This window comes from Cervus canadensis, chromosome 29 (assembly GCF_019320065.1).
Source record: "Cervus canadensis isolate Bull #8, Minnesota chromosome 29, ASM1932006v1, whole genome shotgun sequence".
Classification (NCBI taxonomy): domain Eukaryota; kingdom Metazoa; phylum Chordata; class Mammalia; order Artiodactyla; family Cervidae; genus Cervus; species Cervus canadensis.
Genome location: NC_057414.1, coordinates 35,420,889 through 35,442,852, shown reverse-complemented (window position 1 = coordinate 35,442,852; position 21,964 = coordinate 35,420,889). Strand labels below are relative to the sequence as shown.

The 21,964-nt window shown below is 43.2% G+C and overlaps 1 pseudogene; it reads left to right on the top strand.

Annotated features, from left to right (window-relative positions):
- Positions 1–3,988: 3,988 nt before the first annotated feature.
- Positions 3,989–21,964, top strand: part of LOC122430723 — a 40,466-nt pseudogene continuing 22,490 nt past the window's right edge.

Sequence of the window (21,964 nt, the reverse complement as noted above, 5' to 3'; positions counted from 1 at the left end):
ATATAAGAAAGAGTGTCATGAACCCTATCTTTCATCATTCAGCATCAGTAACTATAAAACTAATCTGTCAGTCTCACAGGTTGTCATAGACTGGAGACTATGCAACATCAAGGTGGTGGGCAGTTGAGTTCCCTGTGGAGACATTCTTGACTTGCATCAGGTCTTTCTCTTCTTGCTTTGTTCTCACATGTGGTGGGAAAAGGGAAGGAAGAAGAGGGAGAATAAGAAAGAAAAAGAGGGAGAGGCTAATCCCATCATGACGGACCACCATCAAAACCCCATGTCAACCTGGGTACCTCCCAAAGGCCGTGATTCCTACCACCATCACATTGGGAGTCAAGGGTGGACACAATTCAATCCATAGCAGCTATGCAGATCTGTTTTTAAATCAAGACAGACTCTCATTTAATTCTCTTTTTATTCTTTATTCATTTTTCCTGAAGTATTTTAGGGACTAGATGAACATTTCACAAAATACACATAATGAGTATTTGGGGTAAAATGATAGGATGTGAAAAAAATGCTCTTCTGTTCCCCATCAAATTAACATCTAATATCCACTCATATGCAAATTTCCTTGATTCTCAAAAAGCAGATGTGTTTTCACAGTTTATTGAAAGAATGTAATCATATGTTGCACTTCGTTGTTCTCCTTAGGAGTAAATAACTGTTCCTCTCCCAATTTTAATGCCATTTATATGTTCAGAAACTGGGAGGAAGCAGGGTGGTTTGTATTACAGAATGTCCCACTATTGGGTTTAGAGCAGGAGTCCACAATACCAGCACAGTGGGCCAGGACCAGTACCAGTTCTTGGTCTATTAGGAATCAGATCTCCACAGCAGGAGGTGAGCTGCAGGCCAGTGAGTGAGGCTTTATTTGTGTTATAGTTGTTCCCCATCACACTCTCATGACCCCCAGAAGGGACAGTCTAGCTTATTTTCCTGGAACTGTTTGTAGTTACATAATATATGCTTAATAGAAACAAAAATAGCATAAATATTGATGACTATTTCCTTTCTCAGTGCTTAGAATGGTGAGTTTGTGCCCTAGCAGTCTATCACAGTGACAAACTGGATGTTGCCTATTAACATTTGGACACATTCGGCCAGCTTAAAATTAAATATTAAAAAGCTAAGATCATGGGATCCAGCCCATCCTTCATGTCAAATAGAAGGAGAAAAGGTGGAAGCAGTGACAAATTTCTTCATCTTAGGCTCTAAATTCTCTGTGGATGATGACTGAACCCATGAAATCAGAAGTTTGCTTCTTGGCAGGAAAGCTATGACAAACATAAACAGCGTGTTGACAAGCAGGAATATCATTCTGCCCAACAAACTGGTAGATGTTTGGCCTTTTCATTTGGATTCCTAAACTTTCTGTTCAGTACCCATTGGTCTTTGAAGTCCTTCAGGTTTCTGGTCCTTCGAGATTCCCAAGATTATTTTGTGCATTTCTTGACCCAGTCCTGAAATCAGCCATCTCTTTAAGAATCCATGGATTGTCTGATGGGAAATGTATTTAGAATCTACATGTTAGACCTCAGAATAGTCAGTGTTATCAAGTTGTCATTGCTTTTAAGCTTTACAGTGGTCAGAGTAGGAAAAACACATTTTCCCTAAAAAATAAAATAGAAAGGAATATAATTAGTTGGTACAAACTTATGCTTTCAGTTCAAGATTTAAGACAGCAGGGTTTTAATTAAACTTCTTTATATTATGTGTGAACCTCTTTTTCTAGCCACTGAAAGGCTTACTTCAGAACATTAGTTCTAATTATTGACTTCCTTTTACCTGTTAACACACATATGATTCTGTCACAATAACAGAAGTGATATCAGGAACAATAAGCTGTTGAATATAGTTTCAGATTTCTTTCCTGTTTTTCTTTTGGTTTTCTTTGTTTTTTTTTTTGCATGGGCAGAATTTTTGTTTTTCCTTAAAAGATATTCCACTCTGAATGTAGAGTCATAATTCTGAATTTTAAAGCCACTTAAGTAATGTATGGTTATAGGCAGCTAGTCACCAACCTGATGCAATTAGATTTATTAGTCTTTGTTCTCAATTTGTTCAGTTCAGTTCAGTTGCTCAGTCATGTCCGTCTCTGCAACACGATGGACTGCAGTATGCCAGGCTTCCCTATCCATCACCAACTCCCAGAGCTTGCTCAAGCTCATGTTCATGGAGTTGGTGATGCCATCCAACCATCTCATCCTCTGTCTTCCCCTTCTCCTCCTGCCTTCAATCTTTCCTAACATCAGGGTCTTTTCCAATGAGTCAGTTCTTCCCATCAGGTGGGCAAATAATTGGAGCTTCAACTTCAGCATCAGTCTTTCCAGTGGATATTCAGGACTGATTTTTTATAGGATGGACTGGTTTGATCTCCTTGCAGTCCAAGGGACTCTCAAGAGTCCTCTCCAACACCATAGTTCAAAGGGCATATATGTGTGTCATTTGTCAGTGACATCATATTCCCCTTTTGGGATATAACCACAAAAACTGAATTTAAACAATATGCAGAGGATTAAGACACTGTGCCCCATCTATACACACGTGGCAACCAGGAGAGGCCCCTGTTGTATTCAAGGGACAGGCTTGGATAGATCTCATGCTAAATAGGCCCTGGGAGTCCTTGAGTCATTAAACACGATTGTCTTTACTTTGGCTGCCACAGCTGTTTTGTCTTCTTTGATTGGCAAGACATTTCATAATTATGTTTTTGTATGTTTGCTTTGGCAGACAAAATTTTTCATGGTATAGACCCTACGGGGAAATTATATCAGAAATATATCCATTTATCTTCAACAGTTAAATCTGTTGGTTTGTATGTCCCTGATGATCTTTCTTTATAAATTGAAAGGAAATAAACATGTTTAGTATGCATTCAGTCTCTTTGTAAATCAACCAACTTGAACTAAAGTCCTCTCTGTTCCCACTGCACTCCCACCTCTAGGCCAGATATAAAAACCTGCAGAGACTGAAGGCTGATTCCAGCACATCACTGTGGAGATTGTGTTCCCACTGTTTTTTCAGGGAAAAAAAAATTAGTTGCTAATATTAAAATCAGGAGATTGTACATAAATATCCAAACTCCTGACTTCTCTCCAACTGGCCTGCTTTCCAGCATGGTTGAAGTGGAGGAAAGTCTGCTCCCAGTGGTCAGGCCTGTGCTGCCCAGGGTCCAGCATGGCCACCTAGTCCTACTATCATTTCTCTTGCCTCCTGGGGCCATGAGTTTATGAAACTAGACTACTAGCTTGCCGAAGATAAAGACTACTTTTGTCTTGATCAACTTTGACTTTGAAGCCTTTAACCCAGAACCCAGAACACACTTCTTCCTTGTGCATTTGTTGAATGATATAAAATATCTTGTGGATGCATATGACATTTCTTCCAATACTGAAACCATGCAATTGAAGTACAGCTCTGCCCTAAATTTTTGATGCAGGCTGGCATCATAGGTGCCCCTGATCTCTGCCATTAGACCCACTACCTAAGGTCAGTTGTATCTCCCTGGGCTGTCCCTGAAGTCTTCACTTTACAATTTGACAAATTATCCACCTAGCAATTTCTTCTCCAATGAAGACAGCAATGCATGTCTCATGAAGTAGCAAGGAAGATGACATGAAACCAAGAATGTCGAGCATGTTCCCTAGTATCCATTTTCATGATGTTCTTAGCAGTTGTTTCTCCAAGTAGGCAAGGTTCTCCATCTTCTTAGATGTCCATGAAGATCAGTTTGATTTTCCAGCCAAGATTCAAGGAAGAGATTACAGTTCAATTGCCTGTATTCTGAGAAGCTTCAAAGTCCACTCACCAAGGACACTGTTGGAGGTATAGATTTTATCGAGAGCTTTGTGTTTTTTCAGATCTATTAGTGGCCTACAGGGGAAAACTTGGGCATGTCAGAGCATATACAACTACCAGCTCCCGGTCACCACTACATGCTAGAACCTGAACTTCCCTGAGTACTTGGAGCCAGGAAAGAAGCATGAAGTGGCTGTGTTCTTTCGGCTGGTGGCCTTCTCAGAGTGCATAGTCAAGTAAGTATGTGGACTGTAAGTTGCATCATATTGCTTTCTCAGATTTTGTTTTTCATCTGATTTTTCTTCCACCCATCAGATTTAGAAGGGAATTGAATATTTCCCTAACAGTCTTAAAGTTCAACTCTTACTTATTGATAAGTACCTTGCTATAGGAACTGTGGGTCCCTAGGGTCTTAGTGTACATTTGCATGGTTGCACAACTCTTGGGGTCCAGTGATCTTATGATCTATTGAAAATGGAGCTCCTTGCAATTGTTCAGTGCACAGTCTATGTACATGTAGGTGTGGTCCTGTGGAATAGCACTTTTCTAGATTTTATTCAACATGTCCTCTTTGTTCCCTGTCTACTTCAGTGTGTATATGTCTATGTCTGCATCTCTGTATCACTATCAATTATCTCTCCATCTCTTTGGAAGTCCCTGTGAGTGTATTTCTCTCTGTGTTGCTTTAATTTTTCATTTGACTCATCTTTCCTTCTTGAGCCTCTGAATTTCCCTAACTTGTTCCCTATCTCATGGATTCTTCTTTCAACTCTCTGTTCTCTTTCAACTTGGAGAAAGAGTGGGATAGCTACTTATATACTGTTTCATATCTGACAAGCAGTGTGACCCCAGCCAACTCACAAACCTCTTGCATTTCAAATTCCTCCCTTGTAAAAAAGGATAAGAATCCCCCTTCTACATCCTTCCCTGAGCTTCTATGAGAAGGATACAGTGGGATGGCAACAGCAGTGCCAATGGCTGTCATTGTTGAGACTTCCTATTTATCAGGTAACTTATATCCATCTCTTCTCTTATCCCCAAAATATTCTATTTGGAGTTCTGAGTTGTTACCTTCCACCATTTTACTGAGGGGAGACTGAGACCCCCACATGGTCATATGGCTTACCTAACATTACAGAACAGAACCTGTAATCAAACCTATGTCTTTGCCATGGTATATGCATAACATTCTCATAATAAGGTGACTCATAAAAATGATTGGAAAATACACAGGGCCATTACAATGACAGTTATACCTTAACACTGACAGCTAATTGTAGCTTCTTCTTTGTTTTCTTTGTTGCTTTGTTTCTTTGGTTAGAATACCTCTAACCAAAGTGAAGACCATGAGAAAAACCCTCAGTGAAAAACCCATGCTGAACAATTTCCTGAAGGAACATGCTTACAGACTGTACCAGATTTCTTCTCCTGGCTCAAATATAATGATCCACCCCCCCTAAACCAGGAATGTCATGGATGTGATGTTTTGGAAGGATGGTGCTCCCAGTACCCCCTGGTGCTCTAGCCTAGCACTGGAGCTCATCTGGAGAGACCAGGGGGAATGTTGGGGCTGGGGCTTCTGCAGGAGGCAGGGACACTGGGAAACAGGGGCCCTACCCAGAGGAGGAGGCACTCTCATCCTCAACTCTTGGTCTTGGTGACTGAGCCCAGAAATTATCAGATGGCAGGTAAACATCCATTTCTGTGTCAAAGATGTGTCATTAGTTTGAGGGAGATTATTCCTTCTGAAATAAGTGAGTCAGTCAGTTACAGATGAAGAGTGAGCCATCTCTGATCAAAAGGTAGAACCAACTGCAAAGCAATTGTCAATCCTCAGGCAGAGGAATTCAGTTTCCACAGATGCAAGAACCACAGCAGGAAAAAGATACTAAACCCATATTCCGTGGAAGGCCATAAGTATCTAACACTATGGTTACTGTTTCTAGATTAGAAAACAGGCTTATTTTGTCTTCAAGAATGCTCATGCTGGCCTGAGAGATAGGCATATTAGTAAATACATGTCAAATGAAAGGGTCACCTGTGTGGTGTTGATTGGATGTGGTGAGTTTAGAGGGAGTGGCTGCGGTTGATCAAGAGAGACCTCCTGGAGAAGGGGGTGCTGAGGCTGGGCTTGAGGAGACTACAGAGCTTCACAAAAGAAGGAAAAGGACTTTCTTGGGTGCCCAGTGGTACTGGAGGTCCAGTGGTTATGACTCTGGGCTTCCAATGCAGGAGGTATCATTTCAACTCCTGGTCATAGAGTTAATATCCTGCATACCATGTAGCATAAAAAAGAAATATCAAATGCAAGCACCTCTGTGATCAAAGGCTGTGAGCTGCACAGTGGTTCGAAAGTTATCTCAAGAGATATGTGACACCCAGAGGGAGGCATCAGTGTGGGAATAGAGGGTAGCCACTTCTGCACTAACCCACTCCCTCCTTTTCCCTGTAGATGCTCTATGTGGGTAACATCCCCATTGGAACACCCTCTCAGGAATTCCAGGTTATCTTTGACACAGGCTCATCTGAGTTGTGGGTGCCCTCCCTCTTTTGCCCCAATTCAGCCTGTTGTGGGTATAGACACCTGGTTCCTGGACCATCTTTCCCTTGCCCTGCAGCCCTATTTTCAACTCTTGGCACCTAATGACACTCATCTGTTGTGTCTGCAGCTACACACGTTAGGTTCATACATTACAAGTCTTCCACATACTGGCCTACCAAAAAGACCTTCAGCATCACCTATGGACCTGGGTTGATGAAGGGATTTCTTGCTTATGACACCGTTCAGGTAACCTGTAAATAAAAGTTGAGTCAGGACTGGCTGTGGGGTGACCACTGCTTGCAAAACAGATGCAGGGCCATCTGGCAGGACCCTTCCTAGCCTAACTCCCGTAGATATTGGCCATCTTACACACAGGATCCTGTCCCTGGGGAGGCACTGCCTGTGGTGACACATGAGTACACAGATTAGCTAACCCAGAGAGTGGCTTGAGGTGTGGACTTGCAGCTTCTCTGCCCATGAGCAGTTCAAGGTCCATTTTGCTGGGAGCAAGAAAAGGGGGGAAAAAAACTCCCACTTTTATATTCACAGATTGTTCCAGGAACTTTCAGGTAATAATTGTTTTAATCCTGCAACAACCCCCACACAGCAGGTGATCTGATTAGCTCATGAGACAGATGAGGAAACTGAGGTGCAGACAGCAAGGGCCTTGCTGAGGTCACACATGTGGTAAGTGGTGGAGCTGGGCCTGCTCCTCAGGACTGCAGTTGCTGTGGCGTGTTTGGGACAGGATAAAACTGATCTGGGGACCCTGGGGGCAGTCAAGGGCTTCAGGTAACCAGACTGGGAAACTGGAGGCCTGAGAGGTCAGAGGGCCTGATAAATGAATTCTCACTCTAGGGGGCCTTTGAGAGTCCAACAAAACTTATGGCCTGCCTCCCCCAAAGTAGTTGAGTAGTTCCCCTCTCTCTCTTTCTCTCTCATACACACTCACACAAAGACACACATATCCCCAAAAGTGAATTCCCCAGGCAGTAATTTCATAGAACTCTGCAAGCAAGATTATGTCTTCAGCTTCTGTCTTCCTGGACAGATGCAGAACCCACAGAACATTACAGGGAATGCAGTCCATTACTGTCATTAGGTCACAGTGATGCCAAAGAGAAGGCTATCTTGCTCTCCACTTATTTTGTCCACAAGGGGGCACCAATATGTCCTGGCTTGACTGGGTTGCCACACCTGTACAGAAGCCAAGAGGGCAATCTGACTCTCTCAGGTGGTGTTTTTCAGAGGGGCAGATATTTTAAAATTCACAGCCTCTCACAAATGGAACCCAAATTCCCCTCCCAGCTTGGTCTAACTATCTGAGGTCCACCAAAGACACAGCCTCCTCAATTCTTCCCTGAGGATCTAATGGCAATGCACCCCATCCCAGTCCTAGCCCCACTTCATGTATCTGTAAGTGGGAACACTCTTCTCTCCCACAGATTGGGGACCTTGTAAGTACTGACCAGGCATTTGGTTTAAGCGTGGAGCAACCCAGGTTTGAGGGAAAGCCTTTTGATGGCGTCTTGGGCTTGAGCTACCCCAACATATCTCTCACTGGAGGCATCCCCATCCTTGACAACCTGAAGAATCACGGTGCCATTTCTGAGCCTGTTTTTGCCTTCTACCTGAGCAAGTAAGTCTGAGCTAGACAATCCATTTCTCCGAATTAGCTGTAAGGTGCTTTGAGTTCCATGAAAATTATAGAACACTTGATAAAGAAGTATCCTGAGAGATAATCTAACCCAGGATAACTATGGCCCCAGGGCCCTACCTGGCTTCACCACTGGCTTTTATGAATTAAGTTTTATTGGAACACAGCCCTGCTCCTGGGCTCAAGACAAGTAACTTGGTTTAGTGGGGTAAGTGAGGAGGAAGGCTAATGGAAGGCAACAGGAAACAAGTTGGAGGAAAAGGCAATAGGATTTGCTTATGAATTTGATAAGGAAGGAAGGAGAAAGATGGTGGATATCTTTCCTTCCTCATTAGCATTTCAGTGGGAGCCCAGCACCACCTACCCAATTTGCAGGAGCCAGTGAGAAATGAAAGTGTGGGACACAAAACAAAAGTGTGAGACCCCTTACTCAAGAAGTGTTAGGCATTTCAAGACAGGGAGAGCAAGTGGGGGGCCCTTCTGAGTGTGGGGCCCTTTGGACAGTAGAGGTCCAACTCTGGGTGACCTGAACCCACATTGTTAGCACTCCCAGGCCTTGATTTTCCTGAAAAACGACAGACTGGACAAGGGGAAAGCCAAAACGCCTCAGCACCCTGGCCTTTGAGGAAATCTGAGTACTCAGGTAGCAGTAGGTCCAGGACTTCTTCAGAAGACATAGTGGGTGGAGCCCAGCCAAGTGATTCACCTTCTAACCTCCTCTGCTGTGCCACTCATTAGCCAGTGACCGACCTCAGTCTGGTTCTCAATCGCTCCTAGCCTCAATTTCTGCATCTGTAAATGGGGACCATATTAGGGCCTTGATGGGTAGACAAGCACAGCTCTCAGACAGTGCTGTTTTTACCATCCTCCAAGAATCTCCCCCTCTCTTCTCACTACACATGCAGGGGGAAGGTCAGTGTGGTGATGTTTAGTGGGGTGTGGTGGACAAAGCCTACTATTAGGGAGTGCTCAACTGGATACCAATGACCCAAGCGGGTGACTGGCATATAAACATGGACTGGTAAGCCTCTTCCTCTGAGGGTCAGCCCAAGGGATGCTCCACATCTGTACATGGACACAGGCAGATACTCACAAATGCGTTCTCAGACAAATAGTCACAGAGACATATACACCACCCACAATGACACAGACAGACACACAGACACATGGAAACACACAAGCAAACACATATAAACATACACAGAGACTCATATAAACATGCATAGCTAGTCAGAGACACAGAAGCACACACAGAGACAGATACAAACAAACACACAAGCACATAGATACACAAACAGCCCATGGGTTCATAATCCCCAGGCCTCCTGACCAGGGCTCTACCCAGGGTCCTCACAGGGTCCAGAGAGGTCTGTGCAGCTGGGAGAGGGCTGCACCCGCTGCCCTGTGAGGCAGAGAGCACGGTCAGAGGACTCTGCAGTGTGGTGAACAGGATCAGGGAGGATTTCACCAGCCTGAACAGAGTTATGATATGATGACCAACTCTCCAGGGCTACCTGGGACCAAGGAAGTTCTCAGTACAGATAAGTCTCAGTTTACAAACAGGAAAAGTCCTGAGCAAATGGGGAAAACTGGCCTCCTTATGGAGAAGCTACCCAACAGTGGAGAGAGGTTGGCTGCAGTCTTAAGACGTAAAAGCAACTAATAAAAAAGACACCCCACATCCCTGGGCACAGAGTGGGGCAGGGGCTATAACTGAGAGAATCAGAAAGGTGGGATCCAGGAGTGACCTGAGGACAAGAGGCAATAACTGATAGGATTCTGTGTGATACCCTCAGACAAAAGCTGACCTGTCCTTTCGAGTTTCCATGGGCTAGTCATGTATTACCTGGCCAGGGTCTAAGGGTCTGAGCTGGCTGTAGGAGTAGTGATGGGAGACACCCTCTCCCAGAGGAGTCCCTCTCTCCCCCTACTATGAGAATCTGCTGCCCCCGTGAATCTCCATCTTCACTCTGCAGTTGGCCTGTTATTTGTTCCCCATCAGATACAGCTCTCTGATGTTTCTCATTCATTATTTTCACGGTCTTCATTCACTCATTCAACACACAAGCATTGTGCATCCACTGTGTGCCAGGCACTTTAGGGAGGCAATGAGAATAAAACTCACCCTCCCATCTAAGAAGGCAGATGTACATAAAATGACTCACCCACATAGTGAATTTTTACTTTGGTACATGTTAGACATGAGGAAGGGTCTACAGAAAGTGACCAAGACAAGAGACATATAAACACCCAGGGAAAGACTTCCCTGAAACCATGACAATTAAGCTGGAATCTGGAAGATGAGAAGATATTTGCTAGTCAAAGGGGAGGGGGGTTGTCTAGAAAAGAAGACCAGCTTGTGTCAAGGTACAAAAGAACCTGGTGTATTCAAGTACTGCATTCAAGGATGTCAAGGAAGGTGCTGCGTTGAGAGCAAGGGAAAAGATTGAGGGCAAGAGACAAAGGGCTGTTTAGGAGACAGTCGGGAAGGGGGCAGCTCTGGGGAGACTCAGAGTGACCTTCATGCCCATTTTCTTCCACTGTCTCAGCATCTCCATGAAAAGACAGGTTATTGCTTGTTCTGGCGGCTGCGAGGCTCTTGTGGACACCGGGACATCACTGATCCTTGGCCCAACAAGACTGGTCAATAACATCCAGAAGCTCATCAGCGCCACGCCACGGGGTTCTGAGGTGAAGGGTCATGCCCGAGGGTCACTCCCAGTCTCCACACACAAGAAGGATCTCCAGGGCCAACCTTTCTCCCTCTCTCTCTAACAGCACTATGTTTCATGTTTTGCGGTCAATAACCTGCCCTCTATTATCTTCACCATCAACGGGCATCAACTACCCAGTGCTCGCTCGAGCCTACATCCTCAAGGTGAGGGGAGAACCCTGAGGGTTGGTTCTCAAATAGGAACTTGCAGGAACCCCTGGGCTGCTGCTGGGAGGAGAGTGCCCTCTGCAGGCCGTGTCACACCATTGCAGATGCTGCTGAGCCCCTGAGCCCCTGTGCCTGGGCCAGAGCCTGCCATAGGACCCTCCACGTGAGAGTAAGGATCCGTCTGGGACATTGGTCATCCTGAAATAAATGTGGAGATGCCACGCCATGCTGGCATGGTGGGAGTCACAAGGAGAGGGGAACACTAAGGTCCTCAGTCCTCAAAGAGCTTCAGTTCAATCTGAACCCTCAGATGCATGAACATGGAAAGTCAGCTCTAGTAATCCCTGAAATAGGCCATGTGACAGGGAGAATGGCTGGGGACAGTCCCAGTGTGATGTCCCACCATAAGGATTAACAGTCTCCCTTCCCTTATCGAAGTTTTCCTGGTTTGGATGATAAATTACTTGGTCAGCCTAGTTCTCGGCTGCTTCTTCCCCTTGCTCTGGCCAGGTGCCCCTTTGTGAGTTGGGATACCGACTCCTCTGTGGGGAGGTTGGATGCTAAGGGGAATGAAGGGTGCACAGTGACTGCTCAGCCCCGGCACAGGGTGGAGGCTTCATGTCAGCTCCCTGTGGGAGTTCAGAGCTGGCTGATCCTCTAGAGAGGATTCTGAGGAAGAGAGGGAATTTCAGGAATTCTAAAACTGCAAACTCATGGAGCCATATGGAGGGTTGCTTGGTTCTAGGCAAAACTGCCCTGGATTCCATGCAAATGGCATCCCAAGGTGCTCTGCACTGGGGCATTGGGGACATACTAGGTGTGATGAGGGCTATGGACTGACCGGTGGGGATGGGGATCCAGAGTAAGTTATTCAACCAAGCCTGCCTTTACATGGTCTTTGGCCCTGACCCAGCAGCACACATGATTCTCAGTTTCCTCCAGAACAACATGACTGAAGCTGGGGAGAGGCAGCCCCAAGGATAGCGACTGGGGACGGTCTAGGCCATGGAAGAGTTTGTGATGACCCACAAATTCCACCACCTCCTCATTCAGAGGAATTCTAAGGGATAATGAAATAGACTCTCTTTGTCCCATCTCAGATGATCTTATTACTGGGCTTCTTCTCCAAGGGAGTTTGGGAGAGGTACTTCATGCAGAGCTGGTTCCTTCTTGTTCCCACACCCCAGTCACCAGCTATCTGCCACATATGCCTGCTCTGTCCTTTCCAGTCCTACTTGGTAAGTGATGGCCCCAGTGGATGCCTGAGCCATCCTCCTCCTCCATGGCCCAGAATGCCCCTTCCTTGGCCTCCAGTGCTGCTGAGGAGAATGCAACGCGTGTATCAGGGGCCCCAGGGTACACAGAGCCTTCAGCCTTTCTGAGCTTCCTCCAGGGGTGGGGCTACAAACTCTTTGCTTGGAGCTGCCATGGTTAGGCACTTTTGCAGTGGAAGCATCCATTCTTTTCACCTGGAGGCCCTCAGTAGATACCTCAGCTGAGACAGCAGGGGTCAGAGGTTGATTTCCTTTCAGATTGACTGGTTTGATCTCCTTGTTGTATAAGGGACTCTCAAGAATCTTCTCAAGCACTACAGTTCAAAAGTTCAATTCTTTGGCATTTACCCTTTCTTATGGTCAGATCTCACATCAGTACATGACTATTGGAAAACCATAGTTTTGACACTACAGACCTCTGTAGAAAAGTGATTCTCTGCTTTTTAATACACTGTCCAGGTTTTCCATAGCCTTTCTTCCTTCCAAGGAGCAAGTGTCTTTTAATTCTGTGGCTGCAGTCAAGGTCCATAGTGATTTTGGAGCCCAAGAAAATAAAATCTGCCACTGTTTCCACTTTTCGCTTTTCATATGCCATGAAGTGGTGGGACTGGATGCCATAATCTTTGTTTTTTGAATGTTGTGTTTTAAGCCAGTTTTTGCATCTGCTCTCCTGATCAAGAGGCTTTTTAGTTCTTTGCTTTCTACCATTAGGGTGGTTTCATCTTCATATCTGTGGATGTTGATATTTCTCCCAGCAATCTTGATTCCAACTTGGGATATATCTAGCCCAGAATATCCAATAATGTATCCTACATATAAGTTAAATAACAAGAGTGACACTGTATACCTTGTCATGCTCCATTCCCAATTTTAAATTTTTCAGTTGGTCCATGTCTGATTCTAACTGCCACTTTTTGACCTACACACAGACTTTCAGGAGACAGGTAAGGTGATCTGGTACTCCCATTTCCTTAAGAATTTTTCACAGTTTGTTGTGGTCCACACAGTGAAAGGCTTTAGCATAGTCAGGGAAGCAGATGTAGATATTTTTCTGGAATTCCCTTGCTTTCTCTATGATCCAGTGCATGATCTCTGGTTCCTCAAACCAGTTTGTACATCTGGAAGTTCTCAGTTCATGTACTGTTGAAGCTTAGCTTGAAGGATTTTGAACATTACCTTGCTAGCAAGTGAGATGAGCACAATTGCTTGATAGGTTGACCTTTCTTTGGAATTGTCTTTCTTTTGATTGGAATGAAAACCAACCTTTTCCAGTGCTGTGGCCACTACTGAATTTTCCAAATTTGCTGACATATTGAATGCAGCACCTTTTATTTTTTTTTTTTTAACAACTCATTCTTTAGGATTTTTAAACAGCTCAGCTGGAATTCCATCACCTCCACTAGCTTTGTTTGTAGTGATGCTTCCTAAGGCCCACTTGACTTCATACTCCAGTATATCTGGCTTTACATGAGTGACCCCAGCATCATCCCTATCTGGGTCATTATGAACAGTTTTGTGTAGTTATTCTGTGCATTCTTGCTACCTCTTCTTAATCTCATCTGCTTTTGTTTGGTCTTTGACTTTTATGTCCTTTATTGTGCCCATATTTGCATAAAGTGTCCCTATGGTAGCTCCAATTTTCCTGAAGCAATCTATACTCTTTTCAATTCTATTATTTTCCTCTAATTCTTGCACTGTTCACTTATAAAAACTTTCTTATCTCTCCTTGCTAATCTCTGGAAATCTGCATTCCACTGAGATGTCTTTTCCTTTCTCCTTTGCCTTTCACTTCTCTTATTTTCTCAGCTGTTTTTAAGGGCTCCTCAGACAACCACTTCGTCTTTTCACATTTCTCTTTCCTAGGGATGGTTTTGGTGACCACCTCCTGTACAATGTTATAAACCTCCATCCATAGTTCTTCAGGCTACCAGAACTAATCCCTTGAATCTATTTTTCATCTCCACTGTATAATTATATGGGATTTGATTTAGGTCATAGCTGAATGTTCTAGTGGTTTTCCTTACTTTATTCAATTTAAGCCTGAATATTGCTTGCTTCTGCCTAAGCATTGGTGCCAGATCACCACCCACCACTCCCAGTGGGTGTGGAGCAAAAACACACAATTTGAGGACTGTTACCCTGGGTTTGTGCTTGGCTTTTCACATACTTAGCTGTGTGACCTTGATCAAGTCCCTTAACCTCAGTTGTCTCATCTGGAAAATGGACACCATGATGATAATTCCACCATTTAGATTGCATGTGTGGCAGCAAAGAGTAAGTGGCCCTGAGAGAGCTTTCTGTTTTTCTGAGTCTGGAACAAATATGAATTATTCTCCCACAGGGAGAAGGAAATCTGTTTCGAGGTTATGGCTGCCATCCCCAAGGCTAAATATTGCTTCAAGCCAAACAACATCTATTTCTGAACCATGACACAGAACTCTGACTGAGCCGATGCTTCTGTTTTCTGCGCTCCAACAAGAGCTAATGATTACTGGCTCAGGTTACTCCCTTCCTCAGCCTTACCTGTCATCCTTTCCTTGTCAACTACTTCTAGCCTGAAATCACACTGCAAGGAGAATTGTAAGGCTTTGGTTTCTTGTCAGTTTCCCACATCTCTAGCATAGCAACAAGTAGCTGTTATGGCTACTTGTCATAGCAACAACTATGGCAACCTGTACAGTCCAATCTCACCCTTTTAAATGAAACTGTCCCTATTTGTCCCCTCATGTTTAAATTACCTACAGCTGCCTTAGAAACATTCCTATGCTTGCTGTTTAATGATGAAATATGTGTGGACCTCATCTAGTTTTCTTTCCCAAGCATGATTCCAACCATGCAGTGAAGTAACCAGACATTGAGTCATCTAACTACCCACAGAAACTGACAAAAGCAAACCAACCATCATGCATTTCCTGCTTGCCACAAAACACCACTGAAGTGGTCTGCTGCAACAAAGGGATACGTTGGCATGTACACACCAGATGGGACACTTTATCTCTGAATTCGTTTTCCACCTAGTGCAGAACGTTTACCACATGCCTCACTCTCCAGAAGCTGGTCACCTGGTTTTTGCAGACTCAGCTCACTCCATATCCCTTCCACATCCATCAGTAAAATCTAGAGAAAAAACTCAGTCAAAGCTCTCTCTCCTGCAGAAAACAGTTTTTTTGTTTTTAAGAAAACAAAGTTCGGTAACACATTCAAAATCTTGTGCTCCTTGCCTTGGATTCAAGGACCTGCACCAGAGGATGGGAAGCCTCCCCTTCCACCCAAATCTTTCTTCACTCCCACCAGGGCAGGAGGCTTTATTGGACCCTCTGTCCTCACTGGTATTTTTCAGTTGCTAAGTCATGTCTGACTATTTGTGATTATATGTACAGCAGCAAAACAGGCTTCCCTGTCTTTCACTATTTTGTGGAGTTTCCTCAAACTCATGTCCATTGAGTCAGTGATGTCATCTCACCATCTTATCCTTTTGACCCCTCTCCTTCTGCCCACAATCTTTCCCAGCATCAGGGTCTCTTCCAATTAGCTGGCTCTTCACATCAGATAGCCTAATTGTTGGAATTTCATCTTCAGCATCAGTCCTTCCATTGAATATTGCTCTACCACTTCCAAAGCAAAACTCATGTTTCCATTCATCTAACAAAATTAAGCATTGATAAAGTTTAATAGAACAGGGATCTTGTCCTCTGGGAAATCTCAGCACTGCTTCCCTGCCTTTCTCTTACCTGGCATAGAATTGCTTCCCTACAGCTTCTCCAGCTTGAAATGGCCTGCCGACCCATCATTGTCAGCTATCCAGGAATTGTTCCTTCCTCCTTCCCCAAAGACTTCTGCCTGCTCCCTGACTGTCCTCAGTACATCAGTTCAGTTCAGTCTCTCAGTCATGTCCAACTCTTTGCTATATCATGGGGTGCAGCACGCCAGGCTTCCCTGTCCATCACCAACTCCCACAACTTCCTCAAACTCATGTTCATCAAGTTGGCAATGTCACCCAACAATTTCATCTTCAGTCTTCCCCTTTGCCTCCTACTTTTTATTTTTCCCAACATTGGTGTCTTTTCTAATGAGTCAGTTCTTCCCATCAGGTGGCCAAAATATTGGAGGTTCAGCTTCAGCATCAGTCCTTCCAATGAATATTCAAGACTGATTTTCTTTAGGATGGACTGGTTGGATCTCCTTGCAGTCCAAGGGACTCTCAAGAGTCTTGTCCAACACCAGAGTTCAATAACATCAATTCTTTGGTGCTCAGCTTTCTTTATGGTCCAAGTCTCACATCCAATCATGACTTCTGGCAAAACCATAGCTTTGACTATACAGACCTTTGCTGGTAAAGTAATGTCTCTGCTTTTTAGTATGTTGTCTAGGTTTTCCATAGCTTTTCTTCCAAGAAGGAAGCGTCTTTTTTTTCACCACTGCAGTCACTGTCTGCAGTGATTTTGGAGCCCAGGAAAGTAAAGACTCTCATTGTTTTCAGTGTTTCTGCAGTTATTTGCCATGAAGTAATGGAACTGGATGCAATGATCTTCATTTTTTGATCTGTACATACACATCAAGATCATCCCCAAGAAAGAGAAATGCAAAAAGGCAAAATTGTTGTCTGAGGAGGACTTACAAATAATTTAGAAAAGAAGAGAAGCAAAAGCAAAGGAGAAAAGAAAGATATACCCATCTGAACGCAGAGTTCCAAAGAATAGCAAGGAGAGATTTAAAAAAAAGAAACAAACCTTCCTAAATGATCAGTGCAAAGAAATAGAAGAAAACAACAGAATGGGAAAGGCCAGATATCTCCTTAAGAAAATTAGAGATAGGGAGGGAACATTTCATGCAAAGATGGGCACAATAAAGGACAAAAATGATATGGACCTATCAGAAGCAAAAGATAATAAGAAGAGGTTAAAAGAATATATAGAAGAACTGTACAAAAAAGATATTAATGACCAAGATAACCATGATGGTGTGATCACTCACCTAGAGCTAGACATCCTGAAATGGAAATCAAGTTGGCCTTCAGAAGCATAACTACAAGCAAAGCTAGTGGAGGTGATGGAATAGCAGTTCAGCTATTTCAAATCCTTGAAGATGATGCTGTTAAAGTGCTGCAGTCAATATACAAGCAAATGTGGAAAACTCAGCAGTGGCCACAGGACAGGAAAGGTAGTTTTCATTGCAATCCCAAAGAAAGGTGATTTCAAAGAATGTTCAACTACTACACACTTGCACTCATCTCACATGCTACCAAAGTAATTTCTCCAAGCAAGTCTTCAACTGTACATGAACTGTGAAATTTAATATGTTCAAGCTGGATTTAGAAAAGGCAGAGGAACCAGAGCTCAAATTGCCAACATCATAGACAAAAAAAATCATAGAAATTGGATCATAAAAAAAGCAAGAGAATTCCAAAAAAACACCTACTTCTGCTTTATTGACCATGCAAAAGTCTTTGACTGTGTGGATCATAACAAACTATGGGAAACTGTTACAGAGATGGGAATACCATACCATCTTACCTGCCTTCTGAAAAATCTGTATGCAGGTCAAGAAGCAACTTTTAGAACTGAACATGGAACAACGGACTGGTTCTAAATCAGGAAAGGCATATGTCAAGGCTGTATAATGTCACCTTGATTTTTTAACTTATATGCAGAGTACATCATGAGAAATGCCCAACCGGATGAAGCACAAACTGCAATCAAGATTGCCAGGAGAAATATTTATAACCTCAGATATACAGATGAAACTACCCTCATGGCAGAAAGTGAAGAGGAACTAAAGAGCCTCTTGATGAATATGAAAGAGAAGAGTGAAACATCTAGCTTAAACTCCACATTCAGAAGATGAAGGTCATGGCATTTGGTCCCATCACTTCATGGCAAATAGATGGCGAAACAATGAAAACAGTGAGAGACTTTATTTTGGGGGGCTTCAAAATCACTGCAGATGATGACTGCAGCCATGAAATTAAAAGATGCTTGCTCCATTGAAGAAAAGTATGACAAACCCAGACAGCATTTTTAAAAGCAGAGACATTACTTTGCTGAAAAAGTTCAGTATAATCAAAGCTATGATTTTTCCAGTTGTCATGTATGGATATGACAGTTGGCCCATAAAGAATGGTGAGCAATGAAGAATTGATGCTTTTGAACTGTGGTGTTGGACAAGACTCTTATGAGTCCTTTGGACTGCAAGGAGATCCAACCAGTCAATTCTAAAGGAAATCAATCCTGAATATTCATTGGAAGGACTGATGCTGAAGCTGAAGCTCCAATACTTTGGCCAACTGATGTGAAGAACTGACTTATTAGAAAAGACCCTGTTGCTTTGAAAGATTGAAGGCAGAAGAAGAGGACAATAGAGGATGAGATGGTTGGATGGCATCACCGACTGGATGGACATGAGTTTGAGGTAGCTTCAGGAGATGGTGAAGGGCAAGAAGGCCTGTCGTGCTGCATTCCAAAGCGTCGGACATGACTGAGCAACTGAAGTGAACTTCAGTTCACTTGTTATTTGTTATTTGTTCATTTGTTATTTGAATAACAAATGTATTTGTAATTGACATGTTTCTCCAGCAAGACTGGGGCTCCCTAAGGCCCCAACACATATTCCTCAATCAAGTCTGCACCCAGGCACAGAAGTCAGTACCTAGCATTCACAAGGCATTCAGTGAGTTCTGATTGCAGGGGGACCTCCATTTTGGTTGACATAGAGGAGCAAAGGACACATTTATCCTCCTGTCTCAAACAACTCCAAAGTAGACCAGAGAAATGAAAGAGCAGTTTTTTACATCAAACTTCTGGCAGCAGATAATGGATTCCTGAGGGTGGCGGGGCATAGTGGGGGCGGGGGGAGCAAGCAAGGTGAGTTCTACAATTGCCCCAACTCTAGAAATAATTTCCAACACATACATGGAAGCGGTATCTAGGCAGAGAGAAAGTCTCCTCAAGAAGAGAGATTTGAGACTATAGACAGAGTTCACAGGAGAGAGCTACACACAGAGATCTGTGGCAGTGTACAGGTGATACTCCTCCAGTTTTCAGTGGAGAGTTGATATACTGGTCAGAATTATAGGGAACAATCCTTGAGCCTCAAATTAAGCAAAGTATAATTGTTTCCTCACCCACCAGAGTGGAAATTACTCATAATTCCCATGACACCAGTAGGGTCTTGAAGACAATATTGCCTTGCTAGTAAGGAATAATAAACCTGGCCTAAAAGCTGGTCTCATCTCAGCTTAAAAAACTGAACAGCAATCCTTCAAAAAGTACAACTGTTTCCAAGACATTAACAGTGTTTGCAAACAGTGCCAGGAATAAATTATAAAAATTAAAAAAAATCCAGCATCCAAAAGGCAAAAATGACCACATTCAACATCCAATTTAAAATTTCCATATAAATTGTGAAAGCCTTTGTCCTAGTTCCATCACAGTATTGTAAAGTAACTATCCTCTAGCTAAGAAAAATAAATTTAAAAAGAAAAAATTCCAGATGTGCAAAGAAGCAAGAAAGCATCCAAAATGAGAGAAAACTCAAGCATTAAAACCCAGCTCAATCACTATAAAAAGATTTGGACGATATTTGCTGAGTTGTTCACATACACCAGTGAAAAATTGTTTCCTTCTCTTTTGCACTTCTGCCTCTTTTCAACCAACCATGGCTCTTGTCCCACCTTCTGGGATCCTGGTCCTCTCTCAATTGCAGCGTTGTTCCCATACACTGGGCCTCAATTATGCTCAATGGAATTCCTATTCAGAGTGGCCATAAAATATGCAAAAAGGGAAAGACCAGCAGCTCCTTACTCTCCTCTCTTGTTCATTCACTACATACATTCACTGAAAACCTGTGTAGCAAGTCTGTACATACAAACCTTCAAGTTGAAAACTTTCAAACATGTAAAAGTGCATTTCCATGTGCAATCCCATCAGTTAGTTCACAGATCTGACACACATTGCTGTGGACACATCCCAGACAAGTGGGTGTGCTTTGTGTACTTTATTGTACAGAAGTGTATGGAGGACAATAGTGCAGTGTTTTTATTTCATGCCTATGGTGTCTGAAAGGAAGCATAAATGCAGTGGTGATGTAGATGGTACTACTACTCTATTTTTAAAGTTGTGCCTACTTGCTCAGCTGTAGTAGTCTTCTTGGAAGACTGCTTTTAAGGAGCTGATTTAGCTGAGAGATGAGACTCTTTGCTTTCCCACCTTCTTCCTATCTGCTGCCTGGATTTTGGTTGTGATAGCTGGAACTCCTGCAGTTGTATTGGACAATCATGTAACCTTGGAGATGGATAACACCCAAGCTCTGGCTGGACCACCTCCAGCTTGGTTTCAGTGGGAGAGAAAAATCAAGTTTATCTTGCTAAAGTTATGGTTGTTTTAGTTTTTTGCATCCAAACTTAATCCTGATACTACTATGTGATTAATATGGTATACCTTTATTGTTTTGTTGCGTTTAGTGAATATATTTATATTTTACATTTCTCTTGAGCTTCCCTGGTGGCTCAGAGATTAAAGTGTCTGCCTGCAATGCAGGAGACCCGGGTTCAATCCCTGAGTCAGGAAGATCCCCTGGAGAAGGAAATGGCAATCCACTCCAGTATTCTTGCCTGGAGAATCCCATGGATGAGGAGACTGGTAGGCTACAGTCCATGGGGTCGCAAAGAGTCGGACATGACTGAGTGACTTCACTCACTCACTCACTATGTTTCTCTTATTTTTTTATTTTATAAATTGATTCATAAACCACAGGAATACCTAAATTGTATAAATGCAAAATTATTATTGCAAGCATGCTTTCCTATAGATTTTGAATTTTTATACTTTCTTATCTTCTTTCCTTTCTTGTTTTCTCCATATTTGTACAGCCTGGGCCATGTCCTCTCTTATAACCTCATCCATATCTGTATCTGCAGGCCAAAACAGGCTGAGAGCTGGATGGGGAAAACCAAAGAAAAATGAATTACAGGGACATGAATGAAGGGTCTTGGCCCTTGTTACTCATCATGAGTGCTCTGTAGTAGGATCACATTCCCCTGCCCTTCTGTGTACCCACCACCCCCAGGTTTGCCATGACCATGGAAGATACTTCAGCCAGTGGAATTTGAGTAGAGGTGATATTTCACTTCCAAATGGAAGTATTATTTTCTGTCCCACTAGCTAGAATGCAGATGTAATGACAGGAGCTGGAGTAGCCATATTATAACCTAAGTATCATAGGTGGAAGATATGACAAGAAAGAAGTGGGTTCCCATCTCTGTGGAGAGACCTGCACTAACATTATATGAAAGAGAATTGAAATTGTATTGTATTTAAGGTGATGTTATTTACAGTTTGATTACAGTAGTTGAACCTGTAACCTAGGGCTCATAATAGAATAACTGATCTTTGTGTTAGCCTTGTTTTGACATTAGAGTCTGGTAAATTGAGACAAGATCTACTGACGTACACTTACAAGTGAGTCAAGTGACAGCCCTGCCCTCAGAAATTACAAAGCAAGTACAAAGCCACATGGCATGGACAGCTTCAAGATGCTGTAGAAACACTTGGGAGGGGAACCTAAATCAGTCCTGGTCTCAAGAGGTTGCCTGAATTAGGGGACAATCCTATATCAGTCTCTTCATAAATAGGCCACAGTGACAAGTTTCTGTAAAAGTGATTTATTTCAAATTCTTTCCAGAGGGTTTTCCTTTTTGATCCAGTGCTTAAGATATGCATTTGAGAGCTGGTTTGAGAAGACTGCAGAGGAGCCAGGATGGTGGAGGAATAGGACGGGGAGACCACTTTCTCCCCTACAAATTCATTGAA